Below are 22,397 nucleotides of genomic sequence, written 5' to 3'. Positions count from 1 at the left end.
GATTTCAGCTTTATGTATAAGAGTGCTTTCAGGTTTATTCCCAAACTTGTAAGATTTTTAGATTAAAAAAAAAAATCATTAAGTTGAATATTTGTTAGTGAAATCATGTTAATTATGCATTTCCTTTTAAGTTGGGGGGGGGGGGAGGGATGGAAGTGTTTAGTAAATATGGTTCGACGCGAGTCTTAGGCTTACCCTGTTTGGTAGTTAGCCAACAGAAGTCACCAGTTCTTGAATATTACTGCTCTAACACACACCACATGTTGCATCCAGTAAGACTAGTGATTCAGTGAATCTGGTCAGACTTCCACACCCCACTGTCAACCGCTGACTGGAAGCTACATCCTTTTTAATAATTAACAGGCCTTGTTTATGGAGAGAGAAAGGAGATGGGAAAACCGAGACCTTCAGGTCTAGCACTAGCCCTTAAATCTCTGTTGGAAAGTCCTGCGGACATGGAAATGAGGCTGCAACCCAGAAACACAATTTGTTTTCAGAGTCAGTTCTGTGCAGCAAATGTTGTCAAGAGTGGCACTGATGCAGGAAGTGAGATTTATGTCCAACTGTGCCTGACTTCCAGTGGACTTCAGTAAGAGCAGAGAGGGGTAGTCACTTTTGATATCAACAGTTTCCAAGACTTTTCCTGCCTTCTGTTGCCAAATACACATAGCTTGTTATATCGGAAACATGTCAGCTTTAGTAGTATCCTGTATCTAAATATAATATAATGTAAAAAAGCAACAGGGATATTAAATATCAAAGATACTATTAAAATATTAATCCTAACAATAAAGGTCTCACACACCAGTGGGTCTCTCCCTTCAAGAGACAGTTGCATATGATTGAAGTGTTCACGTTCTGCTGAGGAAGGTCAGTACGTAAGCTTGGATGCTTTACACAAACAAGGCCTTTGTCATGTTGATGCAGGGTTTCTAAAAGAGTTGTCACGGCACTAGAACCAGCTCCAGTTCTTGGAAGTCCTGAAGTCTTGCAACATCTTTGTCCTTTTAAAAGAAGGTGGGAAAATGCATGTAAAATTCTTGTTTGCATATATAAACTGGTACAAGATGGTGCATGCAAATATAAGTCGATACCAGACACCCGATACCAGGTTTAGATGGACTGAGTAAGGATGGGGTATGTGTCTTGCTAGTAGCATAGGGCCAGAGGGGAGGGAAAAAAAATGAATCGCTTGATAGAGTATCTCGCATGCTAAATTTTTTGCTCTCTTAAAGAGCCTGCCATTCATTCTTCATGCAGCGACTGCTCCAGCCAGAATATTGCTAAGGTCAGTGCCTGCATCAGATCAAGCAAAGATCAGGCCTGTTGATTTCAGTTACAGAACCGTAGACAAGTAGTGTGAGCGGAGAGGGAGAAAGTATTAATAATTGCTGAAGGCATACGCTTAGCTGCCTTGTAAGAAAAGCCAAGGTGCAGCTCTCTGCATTTTAAAACAGCAGTGATATACTCAAGTAATAAATATGCATGATTCTCAACAAGTTTGCTAGTTTGTTCAGTTGTTGGAATAAAGTACCAGAAACGTGTGTTTTCCTCCATCATGTCATAAGTTTTAGGAGAATATGCTCGTACATTTTGATACAGAATTACATAGGAAGAAACTACAGCATTTTCTTGAGTTTGGCCCTTTCTTCTCCCCCCCTTTTTTTGGGAGAAAAAAATATTTCAATAAATTCTGGTCCACAGACTCTGCTAATCATTGCACACTCCCTGGAATTCACAAGGGCAGAGAAATCAAACATTATTTGATTCAGAAGCTGAATGTGTAAGTTCTTACCTTTCTCACTAGAGTATCAGGTAACTTCCTAATCTTCCACTTGCTCTGGATTCACATCCAATTCACAGCAACTCACTCTGAGCAGATCCTGATAAGTCAATTCTTGTCCGTCTAATTCAATTTCAAGGAAGTCATTTTCTCTAATGGGTCTGAACCTTTACCTGAAGCACCAGTTCTGGTTTGAAAAGAGAGTTGAGAGAAGGCAAAATATAGTAATCTTACAGAGTGTGGCGGGAGGGAGTGGCAATCACTTAACATACCCTGGAACTGAGAGAGGATTTATATTTATTATCTGAACTCAAGATTTTTGCTGGTGCAATAACCAGGGGCTGTTCCCATGTTTAACTTTCTCCGTAGACAGCCCTCAAGGGGGAAAAGTACTACCATTTTACCAGGTGGACACTTTGTCCACCAAAGTCATTGCATAAAGCCTCCAGCAAGCTAATCTAAAAGGAACACTAGTACCTACATCACACAAGGCACTCCAGGCCACATGTCTGTGGCTGCAGGGAGCCCCACTGCCTGCAATGGGGCTTGCACAAGCTTGGAGCAGCCTGCAGAATGAAGGGTCTTCCTGGAACTGGAGAGAAGGCCCTAGCAACATTGCCTAGACCGGTTAAATGATGGCATTAAAAATATATAGTAAATCCAGGTCTTAAAAAAGATCAGTGACCTTATGCAGCGATGCTGCTGAATAATAAGTAAAGCCTGGTTTCAAATTGAGCCTGCGAGAGGCAAACTGGAAATTCTGGCTGGGGTCCACTAGGTTGAAACTTGTGTGCAGAACTTAATTCAGGATTAAGGTAACAGCAGAGTGTTTCTATAGCACAGAACGTTTTTTTAATGGGCTTTTCTAACGAAACACTACCTATTGCAGAGCATCATCATGAAGTTGCAGTATTTGTCCTGTTTCTGAGAGGCTGCAACAACGTGCAATTGTCTGCAGTCTGCTCGGTAAATTGAGACTTAATGCCATTGATTTCACCAGAGGAATTCTGGATTTACGTCAGCGTACCCAAGGAGAATTTGATTTAAAATGCTGATGAAGGGTTTTGTTTCAACAGCAATGAACTTTGCATGGGGGAGAGGGGGGAGGGCAGTAGAAATGCATTAGGAGGCGCACACAGCAACTTGGAAACCTAGAGCTGTGTTTTGTTACGAAGTTACGATTTATACTGGTTTATCAAAGCGTTGTTACATTTCACATCCTATGTTACAGGATCTGAGATTTTAAATTGAAATTTTAGACTGGAAACTTCCGGCCCAGACAACCTTACATTTTTCAGGAATGGTTAATAAGGTTGACCGTGTTGAGTAGGATGTGAAGCACGGGCTTAAACTGAAGTAGATTTAAATTAGATCTCAGGAAAAATAAACTTCCTTAGATTAACAGTGTTGGAGAGGGGGTGGGAAATAGGATGATCTTTTTATTTAGGAGGGTGAGAGAGTTATAGACTGGCTAAATTGCTCCCTGCCATCACAGCAGCCCAGCGACCATCTCTGCGCTTCTACCTCCATTACTAGACAAGGGTGGAGGGGAGATGGTTGTAGAGCAGCACGAGGCATGCCCTCACTTCAGCTCTCAGCTAATAACACAAATATGCAATAACAATGGCAACAAGCTGCAGTATCGTGGAAAACGATGCTGCTTTACCTTGCATATTATATGGGAAAGTGCCAGTGAAGAAAAATGGCCGAAATGTTGGAGCAGGACCAGTTGATGAGCTGTTTGGTTGCTGAGGGGCGGGCAGGGTGTTTAGATGATACTGGAGGAAACAGACCTCTATGGTGAGACGTTAAGGTTAGACACGTGGGACCATTGTGGACTCTGGCAGCGTGCATTTTGGTGCCGCGATGGCTGCTGATGGGGTAGGCATAGGCAGCTGTTCGTTAGTGTCCAAAGCAGGAAAATCATCTCTGCTGAGCAGCGATGTGGGTGTGCGTAAGCTTTCAAGCCGAGTTGCCGGTGAACAAGGACTAGTTTAATTCGGAGAAGCCAAAGAGACACAAGTATTTTCCTTCTGGGATGCTGCTCGGTTGTCTGGACCGCCACGGTTTTCTTCAGCGTAAATATAAGGGAATGGTGGAGTTGCCACCATTATATAAAATAGTTCATAACACTTGGCAAGTTTAAGTCTCACTTCTTGCCATTGATTTTCTTCCACTGCAGAGGATGTATAAAACATGGAGTCAGGGTCAGGCAGCAGGGGCTGGTAGGAAGAGGGGAGAAACCTTACTACTAAAGGAGATCAGGCTTCTTCATTTCACGCACAAAAGCTAAAGCTAGGTTTTATCGTAGCTCAAAATTGCAACAGCTTGCAGAAATCACAAGACCTGTACCAGTGTATTTTGAGCCCAAAGCACTTGGAAGAATAGCAAGATGCAGGAAGTGTTAAATGCAGGGAGGGAGAGGAAACAAAAGCCAACGGGGAGGGAATTCTTCATACGTTTTCTGCACTGAAAATAAAAAAGCAGAGGAAAGAATTGAACCAACAAAAGCAGCTACCTCTGCGTCTAACTAGGAACACCATGTCAATCTTTAAAAGGAGCAGCTTGGAAAGTAAGCTTCTTGGCTAAATCCTATTTTATAGGAATTTTTTTAGACTTTTTAAAAATAATCTGCTCCAACAGATGCCACCAAATGAAGTAGCACAGTCTTTTGCAGTTGGTGCAGGTTCAACGTAGGACCCAATCCTACTACTACTATCCTCGCACTCAAACTGTGGGAGTTGATAGGTCTCTTGCCTGAATAAAAACTGCAGGACAATGGCAGTGCTAAACAGCACAACAGAAATTGTCACCTATACTTGGGTTAAGTTAACCTTTCAGATGTCAAAATGCAAGTAATTTGCCCTGCAGCATACAATATGCATCTTTGCCCATAAAAATTAGCTAATTACCTACGGTTGCTACCAGCATACTTAATTAATTGGACAACGGCTATCAAGTAAGTCTGTGTTAGCTGTACATGCAGTCAAGACAGCAATCATACCAGTATACAAGGACAAATTACTAGACTGTCAGCTTGTTAGCTTGTATTTGAGGCCTAATCTCAGTACAAATGTCACTAACCAAAGTCAGCTCTTGCCGCTGAATGTTACCAAAGGCGATGTCACGGCCCCTGGTACAAAACTGCTAGCTTGAGACTTATACGCACCAATTTTAAGAGCATCACATACTCTTGATCTAATCATCTAATTGGCTTACGAGCGATTTAAGATAAAGACGCCAACATGTTTTGCGGCTACAGCCAGAATGACACTTTGCACCCAGGAGGTCACCGTTCCCAAAATGCTGCAGTTGCTGAGGTTGACACTAGTTTGTAAGGCAGTGACGGTTGAGCACAGCCAGGTCTGTGCATGCCTATGCAACGGCTTTTTCTTAAAATTGGTCCAAGTCTATTTTGGATGGTAACACTTCAATAAAGCTGCCAAGTCGTTTGGAGTCTTTCAGACCCTCAAACGAATTGACTGTTCAAGGGCCTGACTCCATGGGAAAATGCACCGCTGTACCAACGGCATTAGGCTCCCGAGCCTTGAGAAGGATTCCCGGCTGCCGTAACTTTAACCAAACCTGTCAGAACCATGTCGCTGCAACTTGTACCTCCCATAATCCTCCCGGTCTCTTTCTTTGATGTTAACTGTACGGCTTGTTCTCCTTCAGCTGTGGGAACCTCCTTATCTGCGCTGGGATCTAGCAGACAAGAGACCACTTGAGCACAGCTCCACATCCACGCCCAACGCGAGCGGGCCCTGTGTGGGAAAGAGAAATGGTGGTGACTCATCAGCCGAACGAGTTCTTGCTGGGACAGCACGCTCAGTCCTGGACCGCCGGGTGCCAACAACGTGAGCCTGCCTGAAGGTGCCGGTAGTGTAGAGGAAGGGTAACTGGGGGCAAACTAGTGTTGCTTTCACCCTTTGAAAATTAAAAAAAGGAAAAAAAGGACACGATTCCAGTCTTTGGGGCACCGGCTTCCATTGTCTTACCCTTGCCTTGCAAAGAGCATGGGGTTAGCGCTCTGGGCACAATAAATCACATTTTTTGCATCGTTCAGTCAATATGGCTTGTGGTTGCTCCACGAGCAAGACCGTCTGCCCAAGCACCTTGGAATAAACACCAGCGATGGGGAAAAGGCTTGCTGGGAGGCTGGGGCTAAAGCTTTCAAACCAGGGCAGGAGGGCCCTGGATTTCAAGTTTCATGAGTTCCTGAGGCCAGATGTTAGTGGATGACTTAAGCTGACAAAGCATAGGCCCTCGCCTTTGCACTGCAAAACCAGCCCTGAGAGCAAAGCCGCCCCTGTCCTCGGCCACCAGTTTTAGTGACTGAACCCCGCTAATAAAGAGCATTTAAATGCTCTGGCTGGTCCCCACAGCACGCTTTGGCCCATCAGGCAGCTGGGGCGAGCTGTGCGCTGCCCATCCGTCATGACGAATCGAGATTCAGGAGCGTGGTTTCTAAAAGTCCCCTTTTGAATATCTCGGATCCTGATTCAGCAGCACGCAGGCGGCTCAGTTCGGTTCTAGCTGCGCGGCTGACTCCCGCCCGGCGCGGCAGCACCAGGGCGAGGCTGATGCCGTGCTGCTCGCTGGCGCTAGTCAGCCAAGCCATGGGCTGCCTCATCGGAGTCTACTACAGCCAACGAGTCTCAACCATGTGCCCTGAGCATCGCCCAAGGGTGCACTAGCCGCTAGCTCACCCCAGGGCTTTCCAAGAGGAGCCCAGGGCTGAGAACCACTGACTTCAAACCCCGTAAAAAACTGCTTCATCTGCCCTCCTGCCCCCGCCTATCATGGCCTGAACCACAGGCACACACCAGGCCCTGGGGAAGGGCAGCATCAGCCCCACACTCCCCTTTCTCCTTCTAGCAGAGCCTGAGGGAAGCCACCGGGGCCAGGGCCACTAACTGCCTCGCACATCAGCCAGCGCATGGTGGTGCAGGGCCAGGCCATGGGCTGGATGAATGGTGCCAGCCTTGGGGCTGGAGCAGGCCCATGCACAGATGCCAGGTCTAGTGCCCGCTCCAGGTGGTCCAGGACCCGGGCTGCTTGTGGCACCTGCCCTGGACCAGCTGGAGCAGGCACCACCTGCAACGCTGTGTCCTGGACTGACCCCAGGTCTGACTTGTGGCCTGGACCAGCCGGAGCAGGCACCACGTGCAGTGCAATCCTGACCCAGCCAGAGCAGGCACAGGGTGCAGCCTACGGGCCCCGTCAGGTCCAGGCGTGGGCACTGCATGTCCAGGCCCTGAGCACATGTTGTCTCTGGCAGGTGGCTCAACTCAAGACCCAGGGCCAGCAGCAGGGGGGCAGGCTAGATGATGGGGCTCCCCAGGCCAGCTCTGCACCACCCCCTTCATACAATGCTATACTGTTTTGAAAGAGGGCTTCTTGCAAAATGAGCCTGTGCTGGGGGAGTTTCACTGCGACGTTTATAGCCTCACTTGTAATTTTGCAGGCTTTCCCCCCCCATTGTGCTTGTGCCCTTAATTCCCTGTAGTTATTTCTTCAGAACATTGTTCTCTCTTAATTAAATCACTGCAGTGCTTGCTTGTGAACTATTTTTAACTCCAGCCTTTCTATTCTAGCTTCAGCTCCTGCCACCTCTGAGGAATTTACGCAAGGTTTCTACTTCTGTTTCGTTCCAAAACTCTTACCTTTCCCTGCCAGTGCTTTTTATTCACATGGGGTAGGGCTGGTGTTGCTCTCAGTTACTATAGATGTTTCTTCTCACATTAAGAAAGTCAAGTTAAAAAAAAAAACAGAAGAACATTTCATCATCGTAAGTTCATCTGGTCCCAGCAGTCTTTCTTGCCCAAGTGCACGGGGCTGGACCCGACGATCTGCAAGGTCCCTTCCAGCCCCTAACAACTACGAAACTATAATCCTTGCGCCTAGAGCATGTTGTATCCAAACACTAAACCTCTTTCCAAGCATGAAGTGAGCTTCACGAGTGTGGGAGAGAGGGCAAGAGAAACAGGAGAGATTCTCTTGAATTTATGGATGGGGAACATTGAAGTACAGAGAACTGTGATTCTGGGCCTTTCCTCTTAGGGCTGGGATGTTTTTGGGTGCTTTCTCCTTTCTGAGTGTTGTGATGTCTCAAGCGAAAATACCTAAAAACAGAAACCACTGTGGGGAAAAAAAAGTCTAAAATAATTTGCTGCAGGTTATGCAGAAATTCAACATTGAGGACAAAGAATAGAAGCCAAATTCGTCCTACTCTCAAAAAGCCCTTTCTAGCCCGCATGCCTGTCCACTTCTCTGGCTAGCAAACTTCTCTCCCTTGGGCTTCTGCTGCCACTGTAGCTATTTTGGCTCATGGGCTTTTGCATTAGAATTTGACTTTCAGCCGGTCCCAATAATGCACTCACAACAGCTCCTAATGCATTTCCACTTCAGTAGATACAGCTGATGGACCACCATGATCCTGGCATGATCCAGTGCACTTAGGGTAATAGTGTGTGTGTGAGGGGGGGGGATGGTAAACGGGCAAGTTTGGGAAATAAAAGCAAGTATTTGCTTAGACTTTACCAAACTGTAAGAAGTCTGAATGTCTTTTACATCTGGAACAACCCATAAAGATAAGGCATAGATGGAAACCCCCCGAAGTGCACTCACGTCACTCGCACAAAAATTCAGGGGAGGAGGAGGGCACCTATTTTGTGCAAAGGAGACTTGCAAGATGGGGGCTGACTGAAAATAAATAAAAGCTCAACCAGTAAAAATACACTTTGCCACCAGGTGGCAGAGCCGAACAACAAAAAAGAGCATCAGAACTTGGCTTCCTGGTATAATACTCTCTCATGCCCTTCTTTTATAAAAATAATATCCTTAGTATTTTTGCAAAGCCTGGAGCTGGTAGCTTCCCCATAAAGGGCACGTTATGCAACGCGGTTAACGTGGCGGGGAGCGAGGCACACAGTGGTGAGCTCACTTAGTGCTCACGGGTTCTTAAAGCTCTTATCCCACACCCATCACCGGGCCGCCGAGCACTTCGGGTCAGCAGGTGACTTAAGAGCTACTCCCCTAGCCGGGCTAAACCCCTACCCCCTCCAGTCCTTCTTGTGACCAGCCAAGGCTGCCTGCTGAAACGCTAGTCGAGTTCACTGCTGCTTAATTACACAGTGCTCTTTTTCTCTGGAGTAGGGAGACATGCTCTTTCACATAAGTGGCTCTAAGACCGGATTAGCTGAGGGTTTACCTGACTCCAGACTCCAGCCTGCCACCACTCGCCTTCCCTCTTGTGCTTTGAACTCTGGATCTTCTGACTGACCTAATACCGCTGAATACTGGAACGAAAACAATGCGTGCTGAAACACAAAGCAAATCACATGTTCTTTTCTTTGTTGGCATTGCATGCCCTCCCTCTCCAGTTTTGCTCCCGCACAATGGCTGATGGGGCGGTTTCCTCCCTGCTTCTCTGCCCACCGCCCCATACAGCTGCTGCCATCATCGCGGATGACCAGGGTAGCAGCAACCCCAACAGCCATGGGGGCCAGAGAGGAGGAAAAGTGGTGTGCTCTAGGATGTTGGGGGCTGGATGTTGTTCAAGAAGACACCAGCCTCCCATGCATTACATAGACTTGTCCACACACTGCATGCAGCACTACAATGAAGTTCCTGTTTGAAACAGGAAATCTGGGGGAGGGGGAAGGGGTAAAAAAAACGACAGATTTAAGTTTTGTACCTGAACACATGATCATTCACGTTTTGTAGTGCTATAAGGGCATATGTGGGGCACGTCACAGAATCATGGAAAAGGGCTGGAAGAGACCTCCAGTGGTCCCATCTAGTCCAACCCCCTGCTCCAGGCAGGATCATCCCTATCCAAAAGATCCCGTACAAAGCCTCATCTAACCCATTGCTAAAACTGTACAATCGACTGTGTAGCACACCGGCAAGGCACATGGGCCAAGGACACCAAAAGCACCCTAACTTGCCACAGGTAAAGCAAGGGGAACAACAGTGGTCGGTGTCCCACTGCTGCGAGGGCTGTTAAAATGCACCCAGCAGGTGCAAGGAAGATGGGCACACCTCCCCAACTCTGCTACAGAGGAAGGCAACCCCCCCCCCCCTCCACCCCCAAATCCGACAACCAAGTAAAATTCCTTCCTGATCCCAAATGTGGCGGGTAACCTGACCCCGAGCAGAGGAACAAGACCGTCTACCCAGGAACCTCTGGGTTTTAATCCCAGCAGGCCATTGGCACAATCCAGTTCAGTGAGGTATGCCCAAGGCCAGAGATGCAATTTAGGCATGTACCATACCGAATCTGGGCTGGCTTCGAGTGTAGGCAAAATAGGCAGCCACTTACTCTAAGAAACCAAAACGGCAAATAAAACATTTTCCAGAAAGAATGGTTTTCTGTTAAATTTTCCATGTTGCAGAAGCTGCTTTCAGACAACGTGCCGAGCCTTTTACTTTGAGTCCGTTCTTACATATTTGCCTAGCAGTTCCTTGGTCATATCCGCGTACGCCTGTGGTCAGCTAGCGGCCTTCTGTGATCGGCTAACCCGTCAGAGATGGGACTGACCGTGATTGTGATGATCTATCACCAAACCAGCAATGCCCTCTTGAAGCTGAATATCCCAAGACAAAAGCTAAAGAGAAGCCAGGAGTGCAAGACAGTTTTGTTCCACCTTTGGCACCGCAGCCCAAAGGAGAGGTACAGGGTCGATCCATGTGCCTGGATCAGGCTGTGGACCCCAAGCTGCCTCCACCCAGCCCTGCCCGCTGGCACTGGGCTCTGGTGCCCTGCAGCATCTGCTCTCAGCTCCACATCCTGGGATCAGGCCCCGCACCACCCTTCATGTCCAATCTAGGGTGCAAGACCATAGCCCACGGGGCTCCCCATGGACCAGATTGCATAGCGCCATGGACCAGACCGCTGTGAAATAAGACCATTTTAAAGTTTAAGAAAAATCTCACTTGACCCTCCCCCTGGAGCCAGGGGTGTAAAACAAAGCCAAGGAGAGCTGAAGTCAGCTCTCTTGCTTCTAACTGATGCAGTTATTTAAGGACTACAGAGCCATCTATAGCAGAATGAACTCTGAGCCACACTGTTCAGAAAGATCCTGCCAAGTGCCCATGCATCAATGACAGCGTTTGCCTTTTCTTTGCAAGGTCCAGCACCATCCAAACCAACCGTAAACATCTTCCTCAGGATACTCATGGAAGAAATTGTTCAGATTACTACTTTGCGCCACCCTTCGAGTCAAGAACGTGCAAGCGAGATGGTCTTCTCCATTGCACCCCAACTGCACGCATTGATTGATTATGCTGCAAGTCACTGAGCGCCAGTCCTTCTGCTCCTCCAGGGAGTGATATTCAAGTCTAGAACAGTGTGTGGACAAAAAAGAGCTATGAAACCAACTCATGGGGCGGCTAAGATCAGAACTGAGGATAGCCATGAAGAAAGCATGCCCCAACAAGCACAAGGCCAGCGCCAAGGGGACACAACCTGCCTGGCCTGCTTTCCTCCTGGCCCCACGAGCGCTGTCTCAGGCTCCACCGTAGTACGCCCTCGGCCCCAAGCTAGCCCTAGCCAATAGCCTGCTGAAAAGCATATTCTCCTGTAGGTAGGAGCTGTGGGGTCATCGTCCCCTCTGGCAGAGTAGGCGGCTCTTCAACAGGTTTGGTCCCCAACTTCTTGGCTGAGACCATCGCAGATGTTCATTCAGAAAAGGGGTCACCTTGAGTCCACCCTTTCTCTTCCCCAGAGGATTCAACACACCTCTCCCTGCTGACTGCCAGGGACTAGGCAGGCCCTTTAGGCCTTTGACCTTAATAAATCATTGGCTTAAAAAAAAATGAATAGTCAAACATCATGCCACCAACCAGCTTAGAAGCCACAACTGGGACCCGCCAGGGCATGAGCCCACAGCTTGCATCCTGGTGATGAAGGAGCTGCCCCATCCGGCTAGATTCCCTCTGCCTCCAACTCCCTCCTCCTGCCTCTGCCCCAGCGCAGGCGAAGGGGCCAATAACCACAACTAGAGAGAGCTGTATCTTCCCAGGCAACCTCCATGGGCCCTTACGTCCTTCCTGCCTGGCCGCACCACAGCAAAGCTTCAAGAGGACTAAGGGAGACAAGTCACCCCTGCAGCCTAGCTGCTAGCCAAGGGCCCTTGTCCTGGGCTTTGGAAGCCTGTTGCCAGGCTTTGGGGGCCCTGGGTTCAAAAAGGGCTTCAGCTTTTGACCAGGGCAATGCTTTCACCATGCAATCAGACACCGCTTGCTTTGAGCAATTTTTTTTGCATGTCGCTGTCAGCAGCTAACGCTGCAAAACCCTGATGGAGAGCAGCAGCCTGCCAGGGAAGAGGGCAGAACCTAGAATGACCATTTCCCAGGCAAACACCTATCCCACCAGCCTCCAGCACGGGGGTCTCCACCAGCCTTCGGCTCTCACATGGGCGCAGCTTCAATAGGAGAGTTGAGATGACTTCCCAGCCCTGCCTTGCACCAGTGGTTTGAGTAGCTGGAGAGGAGAGCGCCCTGAAGAGGCTGACGTTATTATACAAATGCTTTTGGGCTAACAACCCATCAATAAAGAAGAATTTGTGCGTGTTTCTTCTAGCGTTTTATTTGGTAAATGGGACGTGAACTGTGGATGGCATTAAAAATAACCCTGCTCTCAATCCCAGAAATCAGGGCAAAGCTGGCCTGGTCTGAACCCACTGTTAACTTTGTTATTTTGATGAATGAGTTGATAAAAAAATCTCTCTCCAAAATGCAAATATTTCTCCTTGCCATATAATGTTGCAGTATGTAATGGGTCCAATAGGCCAGTGTTAGCTATTCTCCTCCAAAAGTGCTACTGCCCAACCTTTGCTTCTTCAGACTGTATCAGTGGGAATCCTAAACAGTCCTACATTTGTCAGGTGAAAGCCAAACATTTCCCAGAAGTGACACTGTGGGTTTGGGGCATTTCTGCTCATTGCTGGGCACCCGCTCTGCACAGCAAACAAGCGTAAGACAGGAAGCAAACTCTGGGGTCATCTCATCCAGTCCCCTAGGCTTGCAGAGGATTTAGGCACCTCTTCATTCTCACAAGCCCTTCAAAATGTACGCCGTGGGCAGGCTTTACAGAGTCCTTTGTACCTGGGTGGCTTCCACAAAGGTTCCCGAAGCTCTTTTTGCTGATCACCCCTTGCTCCAGCTGAAGTCAATGGGAGTTTTACCCCTGCAGTCATCAGAAATAACCAAGGGCCAAATCACTTGGGGAGACCAGCACTGTCACTCCAAGTGATAACCCCACACACTGAATGCGTCATATCTGCTCCATCTTCCACCAACAGCTGCTATCGCATGCTCATCCTCAGAGGCGCTCCATGCAAGACAGCTGTTTTTAACGTGGGATGGGAGTCGCAAGTCACTTAACACTTTTTCTTTTTTCCTTTTTTTTTTTTGGATATTCATTTTTAATCCCTGCATGGAAATCAATCCAAGAAAATAAATCCTTCGGTGACCTCTATCTGCTCCAAGCTGCTCTAAAACAAACCAGGAAATCCCCAAGCTTTTCTCTGGTAGTAACACGGTGTTTCAGAGTTCAAGCCAGGACCAGAAAAATACTGCTCCAAACTGGCAAAGAGCGGTAGTCTTCAAGGCTCGCTCTACTATGGTTCTCTTTAACTTGCTCTTACCTAAATAATAAGGTGGTACAAGTTGCTACTGCTTAAAGAAACTTGGATAGGGCTGGTTAAAAATATCCTCTTTAGTGCACCAAAACCTACTTAAACTGTTTCAAGTGATCACAGGTTTGCTTCTGGGGGTTTTTTCTCTACCTCTTTTTTTTGTGATTTCTTTTTACAATGGTTTCCTGGCACTTTCTGAGGTTGAACTGTAACTTTATGGGCCATTCAGCCAACCAATATTTAGTTAAAACCTTAGCTAAGAATCCCAATGGGCTACAGGAGAAGGGTCAAGCAAGATTTTTCTTAAACTTTAAAACTGTCCTATTTTGCAGCTGTCATATCACAGCCACAGAATATAGGTAGTGATTACGGTGATGAGCACAGTATAATAATCCACATAAAACAAAAGCGAGCAGAAAATCGAGTGGCATGAGCAATGACTCTGACGTATCCTATAATGATACGTATTTAAAGCCAGGCTTTTTTCGTTTTCATCAGTGACCTGGAAATGGGGTGCGCGGTGAGATGGCCGGGTTTGCAGATGCTCCCAAATTATTCCGTGTAATCAAGTCCTGTTGTTCACCAGGTCCCTGAATACTAGAGCTAGGGGGCACCCGCTGAAATTAGTAGGTGACAGGTTTAAAACTAACAAGAGAAAGTACTTTTTTTACACAAGTCGTTAACTTGTGGAATTCACTGCCGCGGAAAGTGGTGGAGGTGGACAGTTGAGCCAGATTCAAAAAGGGACTAGATTAATTCATCCATCCATTTCTGCCGCTGTTGGAGACAGAGTATGGGGCTAGCTGGACCATTGCTCTGACCCAATATGGCCCTTTTTATGTTCAAGCTTACTCAGGTAAAATCCCCACTGATCCAGAGGGAGAGGGGACCAGGAAAGTGAACAGAATAACAACTATTATGGTGGGTCGTAATCTCCCTTCGGCTCCACTGGTTTGCCTGTTGACCCACTTACAGCAGTTTACTTCCTACAGAATAAGAAGTTGAGCTCCTCCTTGGTCTTTAGCTGCCAGATAATGTATTGATTAAATGGGGAAAGAATCACAACCCCCGCAAATCCCATTCACCCCCTCTGAAAATGTGTTGTGCTAAAATATGGAACATCCTGGTGACGGAAAAAATGTCCCAAGACGTTAGATGGACCTTTAGAAATATGGTTTCCGTTTCCTGGCCTAGGCAAAGCATAAAAATTTACCAGCCAGTAAGCTAGAGACTCTAGCTAGAGTCTCTGAATATTAATGAATGTTATATTTACATATATGCACGTTGTCTTGATCATAGAGGAGAGAATTTATAAAAATTGTTGTATATTTTTTCCTTAGGAAACATGTAATAACTTCAAACTCTTGCAACTCCTGCCTATGCTGCCCATGTGGGAGTTTAGTTATTAGAGTTGCCTGAATTCAAAAGTTTAAAAATTCCCATTGAATTTTAATGGGCGCTGGCTGAGCAAGGACTGCAGTGTTGGGCCCAGGTGAAGAACCCTTTCTTGACTTTATTGCTGCCAAGATAGCTCTGGCCCTATTAGCCAAAAGCATGCTTGGTCTCCCTCCGTCTCTCTTGCTCACATTTGACACCTTTCTCTCACCCCAGATTTCCATGGGCACTCTGGATAGATGTTGTGCTGCATTTGCTCCTGGATCCCACAGCTGTCAGGTCTCAGGTGAACTCAGGTCAGGACTGGGACCCACAATCAAGATAGCTCTCCCCCTGAATAATTTAAAGATCCCACTTCAGGGCCCCTAGAGCTTTAGCTTGAGCTCGAAGGACTCTTTAGCTGCAGGGCGGCGCCAGTGGCTAAGCTGCTTTGAAAATGCCGACCAGCAGAAACTCGGGCGGCCAAATTCTTCAATGATCAACTTGGCGTTTCTGCTGCTTGATGGATAAATACAGCGTTTACGAACAAAGAAATCAGGGAATTGGAACTCGAGGGTGGTGGTACATCAGCTCAGCGGCTCATGGTTAAGAAGTCCAATAGGTTTTGATAACGATTAATGGCAAAAGCTAGTCTAGCTCTGGCTAATGACAAGCCTGAGCTGCAATGTGGATCCAAACTCCTCCTCCAGATTTCTTGTTGTGATTTCTCATTTGAGTTGCATTAGTTCCTAGGAGCTCTGGTCGGTGTGCGAATTACCGTGCAATCACAGAACAAAACCGGTCCCTAGAAGAGGAGATGGGCTCTCGACCTGTCTGCATTTCCCCTTGCCCCTCCGCACCAAGGCTACCTTCCTTCGTTGGGTTCTGCCCAGCAACACATCATAGCCGTCATGATGACACATGATTTGGGACTAAATCCATCTCTGGCACGAGTTGGCTATACTCAGCTGACTAGCTTGGGAGTTGCACCTGCTTCTGACAAGGCCAAGGTCCTGCCTGGGCAAAGCACAAGCATAAAGTTAAGCAAGCACTTATGTACCTTGCTGGCATTTTGGTTCTTCTGGCTGATTTTTCTTCAGATGAAATTGGCCCCTGAAATTGCAGCAAGATAGTGTGGCCTCTGCCCTTCTTAAACCTCATTTGTAGCAGAGACCTTTTCTTTTTTGCCTGTTTTTATGCAAAATGGCCAGAAATACCAATTTCTAGTTATGAATATTTAAGTGGACTGGACCCATGTGTCTGACACCCCATTAGTCCTGGTCCACGGACAGCCGCAGTCAATAGTAATCTTCCACTGACCAGAATGGGCTTTTGATCAGACACAGTACTATTAAAGGAGAGTTGCTACTACAGAACAACTTGTACGATCCATGGAGATTCACAGCATCACCTACCTGCTGGTACACTGTCTGCCTGCTAGTCCAAATTTGTTTTTGCTGTCTCCCTGGCTTGAGTCCATAAGGTTAGCTAAATCTTTTAATATTTATGATACATCAAAGGAGCTGGGAGGGGGAGGAGGGGGGTTGAGAAATAATCCAATGCCATGAGCTAAGAAACAAAACTGTTTAGAAGTATATGAGTGGAGTTGCGAGAAGGGGATTAGGCAGCACAGCGCCTCTGCCTGCCTGTCACTTGCAAATACTTGCTAATACTTTAGGAGCTTTTCAGAGGTCAGCACCAAACACCCAAACAGACTAAGCTGTATTATAGACGCATAATCAAAGTCACAAGGTTTTACATAATATATATTGGTGACACAAGACATGTTTGTTTGAATAATGTTGTCATCAAGATTAGTGGCCATGAAAGCCTCTACTGTGCGATAACCTGGTTTTATGAGCTACCCCCCTGGGGCACCAGAGAGAGATTCCTCAAAGAAATCAGGAAGGAACTAGAAAACTAATCACGTATATGTTTTCTACTAACACCACTAAGTTCCCAGACCTTGAAGAAAGTTGGTTAAGTTAAAAAACACGGGGTGAAAGAGGGAGGTTGAGACTGTAATGCTAACCACTGTCAACGTGAAGTTTAAACACAGCGAGTTCATGTCGAAGTATAACGAGCTGCCCCTTCATAATCCAAATTAATGCAAAGCTCTCAATCAAGCGTACATGTTAAAGGTACGCAAAAGAAGGGCTCTGGGTGCTATGAAAATGCAAGCCATCTGAGAGTTTATCATTCCCATTTAGATGTGAAGGAGCAGCATGCCCGAGATCGAGGAGTAAGACGATGATAGAGACAGGAACAGAACTCAGGAGTCCTAGCCCTAAGTTTGGCAACCAAACCACTGTGGATAGTAATTTTATATTAAAAGTAAAGTAGTCTCATACATTGATTTGGAGCCATCTCTTCTCTTCTCTCTCCCATCTGCATCCCTTCTTTTTTTTGATAGTGGTTTAGAGAGACTGCAATTTGCTGGGCGAGATTTGTCTTTTTTTTTTCTCCATTTAAAAAAAATTTAAACTAGTCACTAAGAAAAATCCATCAAATTTCCATCAATTAAATGGTTTAACCCCCTCCCTCCTGCCCCTGATTTCTGTTTGTCCCATGCATTTGTATTTGACAGAGTTGGAAGGGGTTCGAAGTCAAGGCTTACAAGGGAAGGAAAAATGGTGACAGCTCAAGAGCAAACACATGATGGTACAGTACAAAGGTCTCACTCACTGGCATCAGTTTAGGATGGCCACAAGAGTCATGCATGGCAAAGCCCAGAATAATTCATGAAGGCCATCCATAATTGGCCATTACTGAGCATACATAAAAAGCTCATCCTTAACGTACTATTTTTTGTACTCTTCCACTTAAAAAGACCTGCTGCTTCTATTATTGAAGTATTAATACTATAAATTGGAGAGATGAAATAATACCGTGTACCAGCTTTGGAGACAGGAAAATTGTAAGTGTAAGAACCTTTTTAAATGGGGATTAAGGGAGCTTCTCTGTACGTAACAACATACAGGCTTCAGAGTCCGATGCCCTGGAAGCTACCAAGAGAAAAGAAAATGCTGAAAGTACCAACAGATTACTGAAAACTGCAATGCTATTTTCTGCAAATGAACTAATCATGCTCCGAGCGATAAAACTATCAAAATAAAATTTGAGCTTACTTAGCTGAAAACAACTTTGAAAAGATCATCAAATTCCAGAACATAGCTAAATATCCCATAACTGCCACATTTAGGATTCGCTCACTAACATAAAGCTAGATTTAAATAGATCACAACTGTTTTGTGGACAACACATGCAAAGCCCTTGGCTTTGCTGAGATCTGCTGTCAACGGATGTCAGAGGAGATGCACTGGTTTTATCCCAGAGCTGAAAATGGTCTGTTCTGTGTATTAGTGCTCTAAAGTCGCGGGGGTCCTGAACAGATTCACTAACAGTTTCTCAAAGCCTTCTCCCATCTTTGTGTAATACTGAGCATGCAAAGGCTTAGATTCTGGCGGTGAAAGGGTACACAGGGCACTTGCAGCCTGAAACAAAATCATTTACAGGATTGAAGACACCCCTTGGAAAGGCTATTGATGTGTTCGGCTTACCAGGTGTCGGGATCTTTACTCTCAGAGTGAGCACACTGCAAGCGTGATCAGGAGCAGGGAGTTTAATGCGTGTTATGCAACGGATACAGAAATACCAACCCAGGAAACCTGGGGAAATGCAATAACCCTTCAGTAAAAAAGGTTGTGACCAAATGCAAGAAGACAGAGCTTATTCTAAAAGGGTCATACAATGTTTGCAGAAACTGAAATCTTTCCTTTCCACGCGGATGGATGATTGTTCGATGCTGGAGTTTAGGCACAGGACTCTTTTTGGCTCCTTTGAAAATTCCAACCTAGGCGTGCAACGTCTTAGCGCTAAGCCCAAATCACTCAGATTTTTGCAGGTTTCCACTGGAAATGCACTCAAGCTGCAAAATTAGTCTTGCTCAAAACTCTTCCAAGGTTCATAAAAGTATGAGGGCGTTGGTTTGGTTCAAGTTTCCACTGAAGCTGTGTTTGCAATGAAGCACAAATGCAAGCTAACTTCCATCAGCGTGGTCTTCCATTTCACACACCTCAGATGACATTCATGAAAAGGGTCCTGAATCTTTCCAGGGAACTCAGTTTGGAGTGAATCTGAGAGGCTTTATGATTTTTACTTTTAAATCATGTGCGCTTCGTGTTTACGTTGCAAAACCAGGCAAAACTCTTCCAGCTTTGAATCAGCAAATAGAGAAAAGGTGAGAAGTTTAAAGGCAAATTAAACCAAATTACAGCAGCAAATGTGGAAAAGTGAAAAAAATACCTGTGTTGGGTTAAACCATACCACAGATAGCCAGCATAGCACTTGCATTTGTCACTAATGAGCTTCGAAAAAGGAAAACAACCACGTCAAGTGGCTGGAAGCAGGGTCCTAGTCCTAAAGCTGCCACTGAACAATTTGCTTAACAAGTCAGCTTTCCTACTTATAAGACCCTATAGAAATGGTGAGATAGCACTCTGGTCCCTTTGAGTACCTATACAGACTTTCAACAGGGCTTCAATAACATTCACTTCCCTACTTCACAGGTGCATATGGGACCAGGCATACATCTAAAGCAGCAGTTCTCAACCTTTTTTAGACTCAAGGCACCCCTGGGCAGACTCAAGGCGCCCTTTGGAAAATACCAGCTCTAAGATCTCACTTTTTGTAACTACAGAAAAAGAATAGAGCAGGTGTTTGGTTGCAAGGAACCCAGAAAGAACACAACTATGGATTTCTATGTGAAATCTCTGGGTTTATCTTGTGAATCATGTTTGCAAATGAATCGGTGCTAACATTGTGAGACACCCTGCATCACCCTTGAAAAGCTCCCTAGACACCCTGATTGAGAATCACCGATCTAGACCGACTTGACAGGTTTGGATCAAATACAGTACACAAGCGCAAAATAGTGTTTAAATGCAACAGGCTGTAGCACGATAAAAATGCACTAAAATGTGCAAGAAAGGTTTGCGTTAACATGCTGCTGAGTTTGGTTTAAATTTACCAAAGCTCGATTGTTGAGCCAGACCCCCGTGAATCACTCAGAACAATAAGACTTCCTCCGCTTTGCCTACAGCAGTGATGGTTGCATGTTTAACTCCACATCCTGATTTGCTGGGTTTAAGACAGAACCCCACACTCTTCTCATTCACTTTTAGATAGCATGTAAGTAAATTCTGGGCGCATCTACATGTTCATTAAAGCGGCCTAGTTACTGCGCATTAAGTTTAGTACCTGATTAACCAAATACCAATTCGATGCACAGTAACTCACGCTACTGTGCAGTAGCGCTGGAGCACGGTTTTTTAAGTGATGCTTGCTGTGCAGTAGCCTAATAACACTGTATTAGCACGGGTTTTGCCTAGCACACTACTGCACGGTGTCATTAGGCTACTGCACGATAAGCATCTCGCGTAGACGCACCCACTGTGAGCACCAAACATAACAGGGCACCATTTCAACTGAAAGATATTCGAAGATATTTGATATTGTGGTTGTTATTTTTATAATACACTCAAAGGATGCCCTGGAACTGGACTGCAGCATTACTAAGTAAGGATGCACAGAGTATAGGGTTTTAAAGGCAAGGGTGATAAAGGATGGGGAAGATGGCCAGACATTCTCCATATACAATCCCATGGGCAGCTCTTAGATTTCCCAGTGGAGATCCTTATAGAGCAGTGATTCTCAATCAGGGTGCTGTGGCACCCTGGGGTGCCATGAGATCCTTTCAAGGGTGCTGCAGGGTGCCCCACAATGTTAGCACTGCTAGGCGTACAAGCATAAATCACAAGATAAACCCAAAGATTTCAAATAGGAGCCCACAGCACAGAAACCTTTCTAATCTGCTGTGGTCTTTGCAACAGAAAAAGTGCTGTACTATTTTTCTGCAGTCAAACGACGAGTGAAAACTAAGAGTTGGCATTTTTCAAGGGTGCCTTGAGTCTAACGAGGGGTGCCTCCTCTAAAGAGGTTAAGAACTACTGTTGTAAAGCATTACTGCTAGTAAGAGGGAGATTAAAAGAGGATTAAAAGAGGAAAAAGTTGGTCCCTTCTGGTCTAGCAAATTTACGCCAAAGCCACAGAGCTCAGATCTGAATCAGTTAGAGAACCATCCTTCCTCCTGGATGTCTCCAGGGAAAAAGGACCTTCTTTCCCTGCAGATTCAGCCCAAAGGGAGCCCATATTCCCTACCGCCTGATGGGACATTTCCTAGAGAAAGTCTTCAAGGTCACTCCCAGACCCTCAGCCTTGTCCAGCAAGTTGTTCCACAGAAGGAATCAGATGGGCCCTTCAATCTTAATTTTGCTTCCAGCCTCCTGTTTCCTTCTGGTCTTTGCCATTCCCATTCTGAGGTTTCAGATTGCGCTGGCAAACCCTAATCACAAGATGACATCCTGCTATCATTCTGCACAGGGAACTTCTAGTAAGATTGATGGAGACCTTGGCATCAAAACAGAGAGAAAGAGATGATGGCCCAGTGACAAGAATGCCTTTAGGCCCAGGTTCTCAATACATCGCATTGATAAGCGGTTGATTGTCTTCCTTTGTACCCTTTTTGCCTCTTGCTGTGCTATTTCAGACAGAAGAAATCCGGCAATAACGAACCATCATCAAACTGGCAATTGCTTCCTGCCCAGCTTACGTTAGCAGAGACAGAGAAAGCAAATGATGATTAGTCGTATGTCTGCACTCGAAGATAAAACCCCTGAGCAGAAGCCATCTGCCGAAGCATAAAATAATAATTCCAGCACTAGCCTTGTCTTGCTGCAATGTTATCAGCTCCCACTGAAACGTAATGCAGGCCTAATGCTGAGTTCTAGCAGGTGGCCCATAAACCTGTAATAAACTCCCTGAAATTATTGATTTGTCGTCCCCCCTCCACGAGCTGAGCCCCTTTGTCTAACTACATTAACTTCTGCTTACTGAGCATCCGCGCAAGGCAGAAAGCATGTAAAAATCAGCCTCATTTTGGTGAGCAATGGCTGCTCTAAAAACATGCCCCCTGGCCCCATGTCCTTCCGTGTCGTTATCTACTCAGATTGGTCATTTCAGAGTTCAGGAACAACCGCCAATACTTAAGGGAGCTTGCCGAGAACAACTGACAGCTTCTTAAATACAGGGATTCGGAGATATGCTTCCATCACTAATTATGCATGCAAAATAGCCTTGAAAATAAGGCCCTACATCTGCCCTAATTTTCTGCTTTCAATATCAGTGCTACATGTGTCTAGCAAAGACTTTGGACTTGATTTGGTGTGAAGAATCTTGCTCTTTCAGCTAACCTGAATGCACATTGCAAGTAAAACAGGTGTGGTCTCACAAGGCACGCAGCAATCGGGGCAGACTATCAAAGGGAACAGGACACTGCCTTCTGTAAACCATTATGGCCAACTTCTGCCTCCATAAGCACCCCTCTGAAGAGGGGTGGTGAGCTATGTAAATTCAGAGCACCGTGGACCTATAAAAGTATAATCCAAGTCACATAACACCAGCATTTGCTTTCCCCTGTACGATCAAAGCTAGACAACAAAATTATATGTCATTAAAAAGCTGAGTTTCTTGCCTTT

At 46.0% G+C, this 22,397-nt stretch overlaps 1 long non-coding RNA gene across 6 annotated transcripts in view; it reads right to left on the bottom strand.

Moving 5' to 3' along the window:
* The window catches only part of LOC106737885 (uncharacterized), a 78,342-nt gene that overhangs the window by 21,692 nt on the left and 34,253 nt on the right, over positions 1 to 22,397 (bottom strand). For 3 of the 6 annotated variants that reach the window (XR_009463819.1, XR_009463816.1, XR_009463821.1), the window contains exons 3-6: positions 8,997 to 9,105; positions 3,450 to 5,547; positions 1,796 to 1,970; positions 806 to 1,004 (exon numbers count right to left, since the gene is read on the bottom strand). This is a non-coding gene — a long non-coding RNA (uncharacterized LOC106737885). The remainder of the gene's footprint in view (positions 1 to 805; positions 1,005 to 1,795; positions 1,971 to 3,449; positions 5,548 to 8,996; positions 9,106 to 22,397) is intronic. The other 3 variants (XR_009463818.1, XR_009463817.1, XR_009463820.1) reach the window with 3 other exon arrangements.

This window comes from Alligator mississippiensis, chromosome 8, assembly GCF_030867095.1.
Source record: "Alligator mississippiensis isolate rAllMis1 chromosome 8, rAllMis1, whole genome shotgun sequence".
In the NCBI taxonomy this organism is placed as follows: Eukaryota; Metazoa; Chordata; order Crocodylia; family Alligatoridae; genus Alligator; species Alligator mississippiensis.
This window is presented reverse-complemented; position numbering and strand designations above follow the sequence as displayed.